General features: G+C 41.6%; 1 protein-coding gene and 1 long non-coding RNA gene across 4 annotated transcripts in view; one reads left to right on the top strand and one right to left on the bottom strand.

The window, feature by feature from the left end:
* Nucleotides 1–19039, top strand: part of LOC124712021 — a 144433-nt gene that overhangs the window by 43843 nt on the left and 81551 nt on the right. The window lies entirely within an intron of this gene.
* LOC124712020 (LIM domain kinase 1) overlaps nt 1–19039 on the bottom strand; it is a 163686-nt gene that overhangs the window by 134125 nt on the left and 10522 nt on the right. The window lies entirely within an intron of this gene.

Here is a 19039-nt window from a genome sequence, read left to right as displayed (position 1 = left end):
TCAGGTGCAGTGTATCTGCACTAAATGTAAACCATGTAATGTACCAAAGCAGATGGTGATTCAGCTGTGTTCCATCATCATCCACATCATCCTCATCCAATCTTTGTACTACCTGTTTACATACCAGAAAACATTTCAGGTACCTAAGAATAACTTCATTAACATGGAAACTAATCCACACATCCTCTTTGAATTTTTATTTTTCTTGTATCCTGCTGAAGTGTAACAGAATCTGTAGCATTGATGTTTATATTCTTCAGTATGCTTCCACAGATGGAATCAACAGGTTTTTTCTCAATGGATATTGAGATTTATTTGGCTGAAATTGAGGAAAGATCTTTTCCACAATCTATGAATCAGAGACGAAGTAGAAATTCATATCTATTGCTCCATTCTATAATTCTGTACACAGCTTGTAACTGGATCACAGTTCTCCAAACAATTATAAAGGCAGATTTTTCCTTTGTCTGATTGAAATCTATTGCTACGCTCACTTTTGTGAAGCTGATAATTTAAGTAAATATCTTACACACTGTAAAGAGGAGCCTAACACATTTTCTTGTGAAGTAGAGTAACTGAAAAATGTCTCCAGGTTGTTAGTCCCCCCGCCCCCCTCTCGTTCAGAAATTCTGTAAACAATTTTGAATGTCTTGGCTTTATTACCCACTCCAGTTTTAACCATTTTTATTGTATATCATTATCTACTAGAGCCTTTCCTTGCTTTGCTCTTAGAATGGCTTAGGACAACTCATCTGGAGTGGTTCCTGGCTGTCATCACTGCCATTTTTAACAATCTGTGATCCTACTCCATCTCTCTGACTAAATGAACACATAAGGAAATCTTTGAACACTCGTACAATTTTCTTGCAGTTAGCATGCCACCTGTAATTTGGTGTTCATTCAACATTCATGACTGTTTCTTCATAGCCTTTCTGTTTTGACTAGTTTGTCTTACTTTTACCAACTATTGATTGTATGTTCTCAAGTGCTCTCAAAGACATTTACAAACAGTTTTGTTTCATGTAGAACAATGAATTAGGTTTCCATTACTGCTGCTTGACACTTTCATGTTCTCTTTAATAGCTGCCATGTTTTATTTTAATTTTACTTCCTTTCCTTGTAATAACCACAACAATTTCCTTCTGTTTGTGTAAGAATTTTTTTTTTTTTTTTTACATAATTGCCCCTTTTGTCATTGTCGGCACATACCCCACAAACCAAGACACTCAAAATTTTGTATAATTCATCTGGTTAAATCTCCTCATTCTGGATAATTCCTGTCATCAAAATTTCTTACTTTCTGCCTGGAGAGTGCTTTGGTTGATGCATCTCTATTTACTCTTCAACTAGAGAGCCTATGAACATTCTATTTCTTAAATTTGTTTAGGACTATAAAATCAAGCAAAATCTAAGAGCAATCTGTAGCAAATCGGAGTTTGTGATTTATCTACAGTAGCAAATTTTTAACCCTGTATATTATCTGCATTTATCGTAAATTAACTGTTTTTGAATTTACTAACAACTGTAATCAACATCAAAACATTTTATGAAACTAGTAGTTTCTACCACAGGTTCTTGTGTTGCCTTGATAGAAATCTCATTGTGTGTATCTGCTTCAATTCTCATACGGAATAAGCAACTTTTAGCTCAACAGATTAAAAGATAATCAACAGGCTTAATTTAAAGTTATTTGTTCACTGCCTTGTAATACACTGAAGCGCACAAAAACTGGTATAGGCATGCATATTCCAGAGATATATAAACAGGCAGAAGACGATACTGCAGTCGGCAACACCTATATAAGACAACAAATGTCTGGTGCAGTTGTTAAATCGATTACTGCTGCTACAATGGCAGGTTATCAAGATTTAAGTGAGTTTGAATGTGGTGTTATAGTCGGTGCACAAGCGATGGGACACACCACCTCCGTGGTAGCAATGAAGTGGGGATTTTCCCGTACGACCATTTCAACACGAGTGTCAGGAATACGGTAAAATATCAAATCTTCACCATCACTGTGGCCGGAAAATGATCCTGCAAGAACGGGACCGACGACAACTGAAAAGAATTGTTCAATGTGACAGAAGTGCAACTCTTTCACAAACTGCTGCAGATTTCAATGCTGGGCCATCAACAAGTGTCAGCATGTGAACCATTCAACGTAACATCATCGATATGGACTATCGGAGCCGAAGGTCCACTCGCATATCCTTGATGACTGCATGACAATGCTATATGCCTCACCTGAGCCTGTCAACACTGACATTGGACTGTTGATGACTGGAAACTTGTTGCCTGGTTGGATGAGTCTCGCTACAAATTGTACTGAGCAGGTGGATGTGTACAGGTATGGAGACAACCTCATGAGCCCATGGACGCTGCATGTCAGCAGGGGACTCTTCAAGCTGGTGAAGGCTCTGTAATGGTAGGGGGCGTGTGCAGTTGGAGTGATATGGGACCCCTGATATGTCTAGACACGACTGTGATGGGTGACAAGTACATAAGCATCCTGTCTGATCACCTGCAGCCATTCATGTCCACTGTGTATTGTCTAACTTCAGCAATTCCAGCAGGACAATGCGACAACCCACACTTCCAGAATTGCTAGACTGGCTCCAAGAACACTTTTCCGAATTTAAACACTTCTGTTGGCCACCGAACTCCCCAGAAATGAACATTATTGCCTTGCAATGTGCTGTTCAGAAGAGATCCACCCCCCATACTCCTACGAATTTATAGGCAGCCCTGCAGGATTCATGGTATCAATTCCCTTCAGCACTACTTCAGACATTAGTCGAGTCCATGCCACGTCGTGTTGCGACACTTCTGCGTGCTCGCGGGGGCCATACACGATATTAGGCAGGTGTACTATTTTCTTTGGCTCTTCAGTGTACATTAGATCTAACGGCAACAAACAGACCTGATCTCTTTGAGGTTATCCACATCGAAACTGGTATCAGTGACCACGACAAAGTTGTGGCAACAGGAATTATCAAAGAACAAAGGACAACGGAAACAAGTAAAAAGATATATATGTCCAGTAAACTAGATAAAAAAAATCATTAGTGTCATATCCCAATAAGGAACTTTAAACGTTCAGCACAGGGTAGGAGCATGTAGAAGAACTCTGGCTTAAATTTAAAAGAATAATTGACCATGCACTGATTAGACATATACCCAGTCCAACATTTCATAATGGGAGGGGACCTCCATGGTATACAGTCACTCCAAAGAAGCTCCTAAAGAAACAGAGATTACTGCATCATAGGTGTAAAACAAAGCATAGGGCTATAGACAGGGAGATGCTGAATGATACACATTTAGCTGTGATGCCTTCAATGGCTGCTTTATCAATTGATCTTTCACAGAACCCAAAGAAATGCTACTTATATGTGAAAGCTGTTAGTGGGACCAAAGTTAGTGTCCAGTCCCTAGTGAATGGGACAGGATCTGAAATTGAAGGTAGCAGAGCAAAAGCTGATATGATTCACTCCATGTTCATATATTCCTTTCCAAAGGAAAACCCAGGGGAACTGCCCTAATTTAATCCTCATACCACTAAAAAGATGAATGAAATAAGTAAAGTGTTAGAGGTGTTGAGAAACAGCTGAAATCCTTAAAATTGAACAAAGCTCCAGGGACCGATGGAATCCCTGTTATGTTTCACACTGAATTTGCAGCCGAGTTACCCCCTCATGAAACTATAATCTATCATAGATGCCTTAAACATAAAACCATGGCTAGTTTTTGGAAAAAGGCACAGGTCACACCCACCTACAAGAAGGGTAGTAGAAGTGATCCACAAAACTACTGTCCAATATCCTTGACATGAATTTGTTGAACACTCTTGGAAGATATTCTGAGCTCAAACATAATGAGGTTTTGGAACAGAATGACCCCCTCAGTGCCAACCAGCATGGATTTTGAAAACATAAATTATGTGAAAGCCAACTTGGAATTTTCTCATGACATACTGAAAGCTTTGGATCAAGGGAATCGGGTAGATGCTGTATTTCTTGATTTCCAAAAAGCATTTGATGCAATATCATGCCAAGGGTACAATCATGTGGGTTATCGAGAGAAATTTATACCTGGATTGAGGACTTTTAAGTAGGGAGGACACAGCATGTTAACTTGGATGGAACGTCATCATCACATGTGCACTATGTGATCAAAAGTATCCGGATACCTGGTTGAAAATGAATTACAAGTTCATGTCATTCTCCATCGGAAATGCTGGAATTCAGTACGATGTTAGCCCACCCTTAGCCTTGGTGACAGCTTCCACTCTTGCAAGCATATGTTCAATCAGGTGCTGGAAGGTTTCTTGGGGAATGGCAGCCCATTCTTCACAGAGTGCTGCACTGAGAAGAGGTAGCGATGTCAATCAGTGAGGCCTGGCACGAAGTCGGTGTTCCAAAACATTTTCAAAGGTGTTCTATAGGATACAGATCAGGACTCTCTGCAGGCCAGTCCATTACAGGGATGTTATTGTCTTGTAACCACTCTGCTACAAGCCATGCTTTATGAACAGGTGCTCAGTTGTGTTGAAAGATGCAATCGCCATCCCCGAATTGCTCTTCAGCGGTGGGAAGCAAGAAGGTGATTAAAACATCAATGTAGGCCTGTGCTGTGATAGTACCACACAAAACAACAATGGGTGCAAGAACCCTCCATGAAATAAACAACCACACCACAGCACCACCACCTCCAAATTTTACTATTGGCACTAAACAGGCTGGCAGATGACGTTCACCGGGCATTCGCCATACCCACACCCTGCCATCTGATCACCACATTGTTTATCATGATTTGTCATTCCACACAACGTTTCTCCACTGTTCAATCATCCAATTTTTATGCTCCTTACACCAAGTGAGGCATCATTTGGTATTTACCGGTGTGATGTGTGGCTTATGAGCAGCCGCTCGACCATGAAATCCAAGTTTTCTCACATCTCACCCAACTGCCATATTACTAGTAGTGGATCCTTATGCAGATTGGAATTCCTGTTTGATGGTCTGGATAGGTGTCTGCATATTACACATTACGACCCTCTTCAACTGTCAGCGGTCTATCAGTCAACAGACAAGGTCGGCCTGTACACGCTTCTGTGCTGTACATGTCCCTTCATGTTTCCACTTCACTACCGCATCGCAAACAGTGGACATAGGGATGTTTAGAAGTACGGAAATCTCGCATACAGACGTATGACACACGTGACACCTAATTACCTGACTACGTTCGAAGTCTGGGAGTTCCACGGAGTGCTCCATTCTGCTCTCTCACAATGTATAATGATTACTGAGGTTGCTGATATGGAGTACCTGGCAGCACAATGCACATAATATGAGATGCATGTGTTTTTGGGTGTGTCCAGATACTTTTGACCACATAATGTAGAAAAAACTTGGGTGTGCCACGGGGAAGTCTATTGCTGTTCATGTTGTATATTAAAGACCTAGCAGACAATATTAACAGTAAAATCAGGCTCTTTGCAGATTATGCAGTTATCTATATTGAAGTACTATCTGAAAGAAGCTGCATAAGTATACAGTAAGATCTTGATAAGTGGTGCTGAGATTGGCAACTTGCTTTAAATGTTCAGAAATGGAAATTTTTCTACTTTACCAAAAAAAAGGAGGGGGGAGGGGAAAAAAAGGATGGGGGGAAAAAAAGGAGAGGGGGGGAAAAAAAGAGAGGGGGGGGAAAAAAGATAGAGGGGGGGGAAAAAAGGAGAGGGGGGGAAAAAAAGGAGAGAGGGGGGAAAAAAAGGAGAGAGGGGGAAAAAAAGGAGAGAGGGGGGAAAAAAGGAGAGAGGGGGGAAAAAAAGGAGAGAGGGGGGAAAAAAAGGAGAGAGGGGGGAAAAAAAGGAGAGAGGGGGGAAAAAAAGGAGAGAGGGGGGAAAAAAAGGAGAGAGGGGGGAAAAAAAGGAGAGAGGGGGGAAAAAAAGGAGAGAGGGGGGAAAAAAAGGAGAGAGGGGGGAAAAAAAGGAGAGAGGGGGGAAAAAAGGAGAGAGGGGGGAAAAAAAGGAGAGAGGGGGGAAAAAAAGGAGAGAGGGGGGAAAAAAAGGAGAGAGGGGGGAAAAAAAGGAGAGAGGGGGGAAAAAAAGGAGAGAGGGGGGAAAAAAAGGAGAGAGGGGGAAAAAAAGGAGAGGGGGGAAAAAAAGGAGAGGGGGGAAAAAAAGGAGAGGGGGGAAAAAAAGGGGAGGGGGGAAAAAGGGGAGGGGGGAAAAAGGGGAGGGGGGAAAAGGGGAGGGGGAAAAAAGGAGGGGGAAAAAAGGAGGGGGAAAAAAGGAGGGGGAAAAAAGGAGGGGGAAAAAAGGAGGGGGAAAAAGGAGGGGGAAAAAAGGAGGGGGGGAAAAAGGAGGGGGAAAAAAGGAGGGGGAAAAAGGAGGGGGAAAAGGAGGGGGGAAAAGGAGGGGGAAAAAGGAGGGGGAAAAAGGAGGGGGAAAAAGGAGGGGGAAAAAGGAGGGGGAAAAAGGAGGGGGGAAAAAGGAGGGGGGAAAAAGGAGGGGGGGAAAGGAGGGGGGAAAAAGGAGGGGGAAAAAGGAGGGGGAAAAAAGGAGGGGGGAAAAAGGAGGGGGGGAAAGGAGGGGGGGAAAGGAGGGGGGGAAAGGAGGGGGAAAAAGGAGGGGGAAAAAAGGAGGGGGAAAAAGGAGGGGGAAAAAGGAGGGGGGAAAAAGGAGGGGGGAAAAAGGAGGGGGGGGAAAAGGAGGGGGGGAAAAGGAGGGGGGGAAAGGAGGGGGGGAAAAGGAGGGGGGAAAGGAGGGGGGGAAGGAGGGGGGAAAGGAGGGGGGAAAAGGAGGGGGGGAAAGGAGGGGGGGAAAGGAGGGGGGAAAAGGAGGGGGGAAAAGGAGGGGGGAAAAGGAGGGGGGAAAAGGAGGGGGGAAAAGGAGGGGGGAAAAGGAGGGGGGAAAAGGAGGGGGGAAAGGAGGGGGGGAAAAGGAGGGGGGGAAAAGGAGGGGGGAAAGGAGGGGGGGAAAAGGAGGGGGGAAAAGGAGGGGGGAAAAGGAGGGGGGAAAAGGAGGGGGGAAAAGGAGGGGGGAAAAGGAGGGGGGAAAAGGAGGGGGGAAAAGGAGGGGGGAAAAGGAGGGGGGAAAAGGAGGGGGGAAAGGAGGGGGGGAAAGGAGGGGGGGAAAGGAGGGGGGGAAAGGAGGGGGGGAAAGGAGGGGGGGAAAGGAGGGGGGAAAAGGAGGGGGGGAAAGGAGGGGGGAAAAGGAGGGGGGAAAAGGAGGGGGGGAAAGGAGGGGGGGAAAAGGAGGGGGGGGAAAGGAGGGGGGGAAAGGAGGGGGGGGAAAAGGAGGGGGGGAAAAAGAAGGGGGGGAAAAAGAAGGGGGGGAAAAGGAGGGGGAAAAAAGGATCCCATGACTATAATATCAGGAAGCCACTGTTGGAGCCAGCCAACTCATACAACACCTGGGTTTGACATATTGCAGGGATATAAAATGGATTGATCACCTAGGTTCAGTCGTGGGTAAGACAGGTGGTACACTTCAATTTATTGGTAGAATACTGGGGAAGCGCAATCAATCTACAAAGGAGATTGCTTACAAAACACTCTTGTGACCACTTCTACAATATTGCTCAAGTGTGTGGGAGCCATGCCAGATAGGACTAACAGGGGATACCGAACGTAATTAGAAGAGGGCAGCATGAAGGGTCACAGGTTTGTTTAATGCATCTGAGAGTGTCACTGAGATATTGAAGGAACTGAACTGGATGACGCTTGAAGAGAGATCGTAACTATACCCGACAAAGTCTATTAAAAAAGTTTCAAGAGCCGGCTTTAAATGATTATTCCAGGAATATACTACAAACCCCTATGTATCACTCACAAAGGGGTCGTGAGCATAAGATCAGAGTAATTACTGCATGCACAGGGGCATTCAAACAATCATTCTTCCTGCACTCCATATATGAATGGAACAGGAAGAAACCCTAATAACTGGTACCATGGGACGTACCCTCTGCCATTCACCTCACAGTGGTTTGCAGAGTATAATGTAGGTGTGGGTAAGTTCATAGTGGTCTCAGTCTAGTCCCGAGTACTTCTTAATAACAGAATTTCTTAATAACAGTATCTCAACACAAGAAGTTCACATGCACATCAGGTGCCAGCTGTTACCTTATATCAATACTGTCATTCAGTCCTTGTGTGGATGGATGGATGAATTTAAAATTATTTGGCACTAAACAGAATGATCATTTGTGCCCTTTCTCAAGATCATGGTACTGGTGTACTAGTGGTTCCTCTTGTTAAAACAAAAAGTGAAGGCCATATAACTACAGCCATAAGTCATAAAGAAATTTCACATACAATCTCCACTATACATGGTGACTCAAAAACACTTTTACATACAAACAACGCACATCGGGCATACAACAAGGATCAGTAATCAAGAGGAACTGGGGGTTGCAAAGGCCATCCGGGACACTAATGGCAATGCAGTTATTTAGTCACGTGCTACAAATGTACGCCCAGTACAAGAGACGCTCAAAGTATTGTCCCACGGCCAACATCAACGCCGTATTGAATGAAGCACCCTCTCAAACATATCTGGTGTATTTCGAAGACATTCTACTGCAACAACAATCCTGCCCACTAGATCCTCTGGCAATGTAGCAACTGTTTCTTACACAAGGACCTTCAGATATCCCCCACAGGAAAAAATCGAGTGAGAACAGATGGGGTAATCATGGTGGCCATGTGAATGGCCCACCATGACAAATCCAGTGTTCGGGCAAAGTTACCTGTAGATGTGCCCCCATTTGTCTGCTGAAACACATGGGGGCTCCGAAATCAAATGCAGTGATGAATAGGCATGGGAACGTTATTCAGCATGTCTGGCAAAACCTCTCGCAGGAATACAAAATACGTGTGACCACCAAGTCCATCTGGGAGAATGTATAGCCCAATTAAACAGTCTCCAACAATGCCAGCCTACACGTTAAGGGCAAATTTGTGTTATGAGGCATGTGTATGTGTAGCATGTGGGTTGACATCTGCCCAAATATGCAGTTGTGAAAGTTCATCACATCCTCAAATGAGAATGCAGCCCCATCGGTGAAGAGGACACTTGCTGTGATGCTTTGATCTGCAGCAGGTTCCTGCAGAAACAGCAGTGCAAACCATACGCACTTGCTGTAGTCCCTGCCAGACGCAATGCATGGACATGCTCGACATAAGATTGGGGGATATCAGTGGGCATGGGATACATCTCGTGTACTTGTTCACAGCATATGTTGCATCCCCTTCAAGAACTCTTTCTTCCACTACAACTGTCCGAGTTGTTTGTTGGTGGCCAGCATTTAGCTTATGTACATGGAATGAGCCAGATTCGCACAATCTGCATTGCAGGATGGCAAATAATGTGCGGCATGGCATCTTCCTATCAGGATTTTTCACATAACACAATCGCATGGCATCCGTCTATTGCAGTTGGCTGCACCATAAATCAAATGCATCTCAGCCATTTAGCGTAACAAGTAGCTAGGCATCTTACTCCCAGTGGTTAAATGGTACGAACTGTGACGGTCCCGATGTGCTCTGGCCACGTTTGTACAGCAATGCCCTCTCGTGACTGCAGCACCCTCTCATAGTGTTTGCGAGCCCCGACTCCTATGCGATTAGTTATCTTTGTTGCATGCCTGATATGTAAACTACTTCTGAATCACCCTGCACTCAACAAACAGTGGATGGCATTAAGATGGCTGATTGATTGCAGGAATAAGATGAGCCAACCACTGAAATAGGCATTACAATTTTCCTCCAATTAAATTAGGCAGGATCCTTATGCCAAATCAAAAGTCGACAATTTCCTCAATATTGTTTTTTCATCACTTAAAATCAAGGAAAAGTCCCTTGGTAGACTAAATGCTTCTCTAAGTATACAAAACAACATCAAAATATGTGGCCCATAATATATCGAATCCAGTGGATGGTAATAAACTCAAAGTACTGAAACAAAGATACAGAAAGGAAGAAGTCTGTGGGGTAAAAGCTTTCATACATTGAAACCAGGTGAAGAATGCTGTACACATGAATGAAACGACAAAGCTCTTAAATTAATAACTGACAAGAAAATAGACTCATCTGTCTATGTATCAAAATCAATATTCACTTGATAAAACTTTAAAGTTATGAGGCACAATTGCTGACCAATACATACCTTTAGGAGGTAAAACATCACTAATACCAGTAAGTACATATAAAAATACACGGCACTGTCCTAGTTTTTGCAAATAATAGTTCCTTACTCATGGAAGGGGGGTGGATAGGTTGGGTCACTCAGATCCCGAGATGTGAGGGATCCACCTGTTATGCGGGGACACAAGATGTCCTCATACGCAAAATAGATAGGTCCCTCTCATCTTTTGGCCACCTGAGTGAGCTGTTCTTCCTTTATAACCTTCGCCAACCTGTCCCTCTATCCTCTATAGTGATTTAACTATTAGTTCCTAAAGCTAGAATAATACTTTAACATAACATTTCATCTAAGGACAATGACTGTTGTGTGTGCGCAATGTCATGTTGCCAGAACCAGAATTTTACCACCTTGGTGAAAAATGCTACCACTTTTCCAGATACAGATTGCCTACTGTTGTCTGCTTAACATTTACAAGAAGGAGACAATTCAAAGGAAATAGTTCTCTGTATTCTGTAAAAGAAATTGAGGCCTATTTACATTAAGCAATCTTAATCCATTTTTCAAGTTTACCCAAATACATAGATCTCTTAGGAGGTGTGTGTGAGTGTGTGTGTGTGTGTGTGTGTGTGTGTGTGTGTGTGTGTGTGTGTGTGTGCGCGCTTCTGTATGATACCATTTAGTCCACAGCATTTACATTTCCCCAACAGTATTTTACGGGTGTCTCAATCAATGGTTTACCCAAGGTTACAAAAAAACCAAAAGTATAATATCTGCTTACTTTTATAAAAATTTTGTTTGTGGAATTATTCCACAAAGAATCTTTTTGTAAAAGAGCTGGTCTTATTCTGGTGTAGCCTACATTTGATTGAATTCAGAGAAAACTTAACAGACAGTAATGTGCTGAAAGAAAGGCTTAAATACCTTATAAATCGTAATTTAATATGTTGATATCGAACCAAATAGTACCATTTTTCAATATAATCCCTCCCATGTTTAATCTATGTTCTCCAGGAGCTACTAGTGCAAGAATTTCAATTCAAAAAATTGTTTATTTTCTGTTTACTTGCTTCCACAGTCCTGTAGTAGTAAGATAGTGTGTGTTCCATATACATTGTTGTTGCAATTATTTATTCACCACCAAAGATTTTGTGGCTATTTTGCCTTTTAGTAACGGCTGTAACTACATACACTTTTTAAACAAGTTTTGCCACTTGCTACCTAATTATGACATAGGTCCAAGGATATTCTTTCCTGTAGTTTGTTATTACTTGGGAATGGCACAACAGGATTGTTGTTAAAAATTAATATTAACAACAGTCCAAACATAACAAATCATTTTTTAAAGTTTATTTTCACAGAGATTCTTAGCCACTGAACGCATATTTTCATAAAAAAAGTTAAATTTTTCATTTCAGTCACTTTTTGTGTGGCTTTAACAAAACAAGCACTGTCACACAAGAAAACTGTCACTTCACTGTATTGTTAAATAGCACCCTAAGAAACTAACTGAGCATGTCGGTGCAATTGTAAAGGCACTAAACTCTCAATCCAAAAGGAGCAGGCTTTAAATGGTTATTGAAAACCATCCAGATTTAGGTTTTTCAGTTACTGTAAAACTGGTGAAGATAAATGTTGTAATGTTTCCTTTGAAATTGACACAGAAAATTTCATTATCCATCCATCTTGAAACTGAGTTTGTAATTTCTCTCTAAACAATCTGTCATCAGTAAAATGGCACCAACCTTCCCTCCTTTCCTTAGACAATAGGCCTACATATTGTTCCAAGTGTGCTGCAGGCCTAGGATTTTTCTCCTGGGTACTAAATGACATCATTGATCCAAATTATGCACTAAAAATTGATAATAGTGCAAACAGAAATTACAAAATAATTTACAGTTTGAATAAAATTACTTGATAGTTGAAACTTCACACATTGTAGCTGGTTTCCTCCAACCAGAGCACTCAACTTTACACCTGAACTGTTTGCTGTTGCCTAACTGTCACAACAATTAGTTCACTTCCAATTCCTTGTCCGCCTTTTGTTTTAACGTGGCTGGATACTCCTTGAGTGTGGCCCTTTTATTTCGTACTTTAGATCTCTCTCTCTCTCTCTCTCTCTCTCTCTCTCTCTCTCACACACACACACACACACACACACACACACACACACACACACACACAGAGACAGACAGAAAAATGCAAAAGAAATATGCAAGAACCATACACAGCACTAATCAAATACTACTGGATCCTTCCACACAACATGCAATTCAGCATCACTTATGCAGGTATTACAATCATACAGATCTGGTTACATGAGACAAGCTTCGAATGACATCATATGAAGCCAAATCTCTGCAGCCTGTCAATTAATTGTTGCAACTGGTCAAATAAACAACCCCTTGGGCATCCTTTGCCACCCCCTGATGATACTAAATTTATTTTATGCTTAATTGTTTAATGTACACTGCTACAATGCACCTATACCAGTAATTAGTCTGAGTAAATTACGTAAAATCTAAGTTTGCTATTGTATTCTGCACTCACAAGGAAGCTCCCCATCACACACCCCCTCAGCTTTAGTGGTAAGAGGGCCCAGTGGATAGTCCGCCAAAAATGAACACAGATGAAGGATGAAAGCACGAAGAAGATATACTGAACTATGAAGGTAAAAAAAAAAGGAAAAAAAAGGGGGGGGCACAAAATAGAAACAAGTCAAGGTCCAAGGACAAGAAGTTCAATATAGAGCAGCTCGAAATAGCAATGGCATCGTGATCAAGTGGTCACGATGTTGGACTGCCACGTGGGTGAATAGTGTTCAAACTTCACATGTGCCAATTTTCTTTTTCTCTGCTGTTCGTTGTGTTCAAATTTGAGTCTGTGTTGTGGTGTAATGTCAATTTGCAAGAGGGGGTGGAAGGACAGTTGACTCTGAGCAACTGCTCTATTAGCAGCCAAGAGGAATTGGCTTTCTAATGGGAACCACAAACATAGCATTAGTGACAGTACGTGTTTTGCATGATAGGAATCTCTTACCAACTCAGTTAATTTGTATGTCTGGGTAAGTGAGTGAGATGTTCCTTGCCTGATTTAGGTGTCTGAATGAATGTGATGTGACCACTCCCAAGAAAATGATAAAAACATAATAGTTTGTCACATAAGCTGCAAGAAATAAATTCAAGACTTTCAAAGTCACGTAGTTTCTCTGTGCTGTGTTAAAACATATGTTTTTGATGTTGCATTCCGTTTTGGAAGTTTTGACTCTCTAATTCCTTTCTTGTAACATAGTTCACACCCATTTATTTCTTATTTTCATTTCTTTAAGACATCTATGTGGCATCTCACCTGCTCTAACTGTTCACCGCATTTACTTGCGACAGTAGTGTATTCTTACCACATGACTCACATTCTATAACCAATGTATAGTTTGACAACTGCCAAGACTACAGAAAGAAAATGAAAATAAATGGCATGAGCGAGCTTTGAACAAGACTCATCCACTTGACACTGCAACACCATGACCACTTAATCACGACGACGCGGTTCTTAGCCCTCGATCTATATTGCACTTAGTCAAAATATCCACGGGTGTGCTGCCGGTCTATAGTGTCCAACGGGCACAATATTTCGGCAGTCATACATGTCGCCATCATCAGGTGAACTGACGGACTGAGCTCCTGTGAACGTGCCGGAACAGAGATCTGTACGCTATGGCTGTTCAGAGGGAACTGGGTTCAGTCGCGGCGGCAGCCGATTTAAATACCCTCCGCCCGCGGCGGGCTCCCTCCGCCGTCCGCACCCTGCTCCGCGGTCGTGCGGTGGAACAGATTGCGACGGCGTCTGAGATGACGTCGGTGTGATGGCTCTGTCCGCCGTGGTCGTCACAACTATACATTTGCTCAATTTACTTTTGATTAACCCAATCGCTGGTTCCCAAGCCTTGCTAAGATTATAGCCACAGTCACGGTTTATGAGGTGCCGTGCCGGCACGTTCACAGGAGCTCAGTCCGTCAGTTCACCTGATGATGGCGACATGTATGATCGCCGAAATATTGTGCCCGTTGGACACTATAGACCGGCAGCACACCCGTGGATATTTTGACTATCAAATACGCCGGGAGAAACTCAAGAATTATAGCTTTTTTTTCATAGTTCAATACAATTTCTCCCTGCTTTCATGCTTGATCTGTGTTCAGTTTTTCACGGACTACACACTGAGCCATCCTACCAGTAAATCTGAGGGGGGTGTGATGAGGCGTTTCCCTTGCCACTAACAAGTTTGTGAACATATTAGGAATATTTTGTTTTCAATAATTACTAAATGATTGGCCTAAACTTGCTACACAATGAATAAAAAGTGTATTTTGCAGCTTACAAATTTATTTTCACCAAATCGGCTAGCTCTTTAGGGTAAACATATTATTCTGAAGTTCTAAACAAACAGGAATACTCTTTAGTCATTTCTGTTCACTGTAATTAACTAAAATATAATGTTGTTGTTGTTGTTGTTGTTGTTGTTGTCTTCAGTCCAGAGACTGGTTTGATGCAGGTCTCCATGCTACTCTATCCTGTGCAAGGTTCTTCATCTCCCAGTACCTACTGCAACCTACATCCTTCTGAATCTGTTTAGTGTATTGATCTCTTGGTCTCCCTCTACGATTTTTACCCTCCAACACTAAACTGGTGATCCCATGATGCCTCAGAATATGCCCTACCAACCGATCCCTTCTTCTAGTCAAGTTGTGCCACAAACTCCTCCTCTCCCCAATCCTATTCAATACCTCCTCATTAGTTATGTGATCTACCCATCTAATCTTCAGCATTCTTCTCTAACACCACATTTCGAAAGCTTCTATTCTCTTCTTGTCTAAACTATTTATCGTCCATGTTTCACTTCCATACATGGCTACACTCCATACAAATACTTTCAGAAACGACTTCCTGGCACTTAAATCTATACTTGATGTTAACAAATTTGCCAGTCTACATTTTATATCCTCTCTACTTCGACCATCATCAGTTATTTTGCTCCCAAAAAAGCAAAACTCGTTTACTACTTTGTCTCATTTCCTAATATAATTCCTGCAGCATCACCCGATTTAATTCGACTACATTCCATTATCCTCATTTTGCTTTTGTTGATGTTCATCTTATATCCTCCTTTCAAGACACTGTCCATTCCGTTCTGCTGTTCTTCCAGGTCCTTTGCTGTCTCTGACAGAATTACAATGTCATCGGCGAACCTCAAAGTTTTTATTTCTTCTCCGTGGATTCTAATTCCAACTCCAAATTTTTCTTTTGTTTCCTTTACTGCCTGCTCAATGTACAGATTGAATAACATCAAGGATAGGCTACAACCCCGTCTCACTCCCTTCCCAACCACTGCTTCCCTTACATGCCCCTCAACTGTTATAACTGCCATCTGGTTTCTGTACAAATTGTAAATAGCCTTTTGCTCCCTGTATTTTACCCCTGCCACCTTTAGAATTTGAAAGAGAGTATTCCAGTCAACATTGTCAAAAGCTTTCTCTAAGTCTACAAATGCTAGAAACGTAGGTTTGCTTTTCCTTAAGCTTTCTTCTAAGATAAGTCGTAAGGTCAGTATTGCCTCACGTGTTCCAATATTTCTACGGAATCCAAACTGATCTTCCCCGAGGTCGGCTTCCATCAGTTTTTCCATTCGTCTGTAAAGAATTCGTGTTAGTATTTTGCAGCCGTGACTTATTAAACTGATAGTTCAATAATTTTCACATCTGTCAACATCTGCTTTCTTTGGGATTGGAATTATTATACTCTTCTTGAAGTCTGAGGGTATATCGCCTGTCTCATACATCTTTCTCACCAGACAGTAGAGTTTTACTAGGCCTGCATCTCCCAAGGCTGTCAGTAGTTCTAATGGAATGTTGTCTTCTCCCGGGGCCTTCTCTCGACTTAGGTCTTTCAGTGCACTGTCAAACTCTTCACGCAGTATCGTATCTCCTATTTCATCTTCATCTATATTCTCTTCCATTTCTATAATATTGTCCTCAAGAACATCACCCTTGTATAGACCCTCTATATACTTCATCCACCTTTCTGCTTTCCCTTCTTTGCTTAGAACTGGGATTCCATCTGAGCTCTTGATATTCATGCAAGTGGTTCTCTTTGCTCCAAAGGTCTCTAATTTTCCTGTAGGCAGTATCTATCTTAACCCTAGTGAGATAAGCCTCTACATCCTTACATTTGTCCTCTAGCCATCCCTGCTTAGCCACTTTGCACTTCCTGTTGATCTAATTTTTGATACTTTTATATCCCTTTTTGCCTGCTTCGTTTACAGCATTTTTATATTTTCTCCTTTCATCAATTAAATTCAGTATCTCTTCTGTTACCAAAGGATATCTACTAGTCTTCATCTTTTTACCTACTTGATTGCCTTCACTATTTCATCTCTCAAAGCTACCCATTCTTCTACTATTGTATTTCTTTCCCCCATTCTTGTCAATCGTTCCCTAATGCTCTCCCTGATGCTCTCTACAACTTTTGGTTCTTTCAGTTTATCCAGGTCCCATCTTAAATTCCCACCTTTTCGCAGTTTCTTCAGTTTTAATCTACAGTTCATAACCAATAGATTGCGGTCAGAGTCCACATTTACCCCTGGAAATGTCTTACAATTTAAAACCTGGTTCCTAAATCTCTGGCTTACCATTATATAATCTATCTGATACCTCCTAGTATCTCCAGGCTTCTTCCATGTATACAACTTTCTTTCGTGATTCTTGAACCAAGTGTTAGCTATGATTAAGTTATGCTCTGTGCAAAAATCCAACACGCGGCTTCTTCTTTCATTCCTTCCCCCCAATCCATATTAACCTACTATGTTTCCTTCTCTCCCTTTTCCTACTATCAAATTCCAGTCACCCATGACTATTAATTTTCGTCTCATTCACTATCTGAATAATTTCTATTATCTCGTCATACATTTCATCAATCTCTTTGTCATCTGCAGAGCTAGTTGGCATATAAACTTGTACTACTGTGGTAGGCATGGGCTTTGTGTCTATCTTGGCCACAATAATGCGTTCACTATGCTGTTTGTAGTAGCTTACCCGCGTTCCTATTTTCCTATTCATTATTAAATCTACTCCTGCATTACCCCTATATGATTTTGCATTTATAACCCTATATTCACCTGACCAGAAGTCATGTTCCTCCTGCCACCGGACTTCACTAATTCCCACTATATCTAACTTTAACCTATCCATTTCCGTTTTTAAATTTTCTAATGTACCTGCCCAATTAAGGGATCTGACATTCCACGCTCCAATCCGTAGAACGCCAGTTTTCTTTCTCGTCATAACATCGTGTTCTTGAGTAGTCCCCGCCTGGAGATCCAAATGGGGGACTATTTTACCTCCATAATATTTTATCCAAGAGGACGCCATCACCATTTAACCATACAGTAAAGCTGCATGCCCTCGGGAAAAATAATGGCTCTAATTTCACCTTGCTTTCAGCTGTTCGCATCACCAGCACAGCAAGGCTGTTTTGATTAGTGTTACAAGGCCAGGTCAGTCAATCATCCAGATTGTTGCCCCTGCAACTACTGAAAAGGTTGCTGCCCCTCTTCAGGAACCACATGTTTGTCTGGGCTCTCAACAGATACCCCTCCGTTGTGGTTGCACCTACGGTACGGCTATAGGAATCGCTGAGGCACGCAAGCCTCCCCACAAATGATAAGGTCCATGGTTCATGGGATGGCTAAAATATAATATGTATTGTTATTTTCTGAAAACTTCTAAATTACCTCAGAATACTTAGTGAAATTATGTCCACGTCCACACAAAGCTGCAAAGAATTATTTTCATTACTTTTCTATGTATGAGAATTAATTTTTTCACACACTATTAACTTTGGAAGTTCTGATTGTCAATTGTTATTGTAAATCATTGAAATACCACAGGTTTTTATAAGCATGAAGGGCAGTTTGTTACCAACCACCAACAGCACAGCATGTAGAGCTTTGTTTACATATTTTTCACCACCGAACATCTTGTGTGCGAATAAAGCAATTTCGGGAAATAATCTGTACCTCGAATTTATTGGAAACAACATTTCATCTCCAACTAATGAACAATTCTGAATTTTTTTCAGTTCAAACTATTTGCTTGGATAGCAGCATCTTGGTGGAGGCCCATTTTTCAAGTTCTTGCTATTCACGTTGTTATTGTGGCCACAAAACTTTTAAACTTTGTCAATCCACAAATCCATATTATACACACCCCACATCATGCTGGCTTCTTTACTATTCACCAGAATTGTGACACACATGCACTTTTACTGGGACGCTAGAGTCAGAATTACAACAGTGTTTTGCAGTGTAATGGCATATCATACTGGTTAGCCTATAAACCCGACATCAAGAAGGTTGATGGTTTGGATTTTGTCAACTGCATTGACATTTTTTTATTATATATAATCAAAAGACCAATTATTAGTTTTATTCAATTAATTGGTTTTAATGTAATTTTATATTCCTAATACTTTGCCACACCATTTTCGTCATTGTATTGATTTTTTTATTTGATCTTATTTTTATTCCCATCCCCTCCCTCTCCCATTTAAAGTCTACTTGTGTCGCCTATTATCTGCAACCAAGTGCTAACAAGAGCTGCTCACTGGTTGGTGCCATGGCATTCCATGTAGCCTGTGTGTGGGTAGTTTCAGGTAACCGATGACAGCAAGAAACTATAGTTCCCTTTTACCGCTAAAACTGAAATTTTGCTGCAGAAGATGGCTACGCAAAGAAACATATTATAAAAATTTTCTTTCTTGAGTTTGCTTGTAGAAGTTAGCCTTAAATGCCATGAACAAAGCGATCCTGATTTTACTTCTGCCGCAGATTGTTGATCG

This window comes from Schistocerca piceifrons, chromosome 8, assembly GCF_021461385.2.
Source record: "Schistocerca piceifrons isolate TAMUIC-IGC-003096 chromosome 8, iqSchPice1.1, whole genome shotgun sequence".
In the NCBI taxonomy this organism is placed as follows: domain Eukaryota; kingdom Metazoa; phylum Arthropoda; class Insecta; order Orthoptera; family Acrididae; genus Schistocerca; species Schistocerca piceifrons.
The sequence above is the reverse complement of the archived record's forward strand: the minus strand, read 5'-3'. Positions and strand labels throughout refer to the sequence as shown.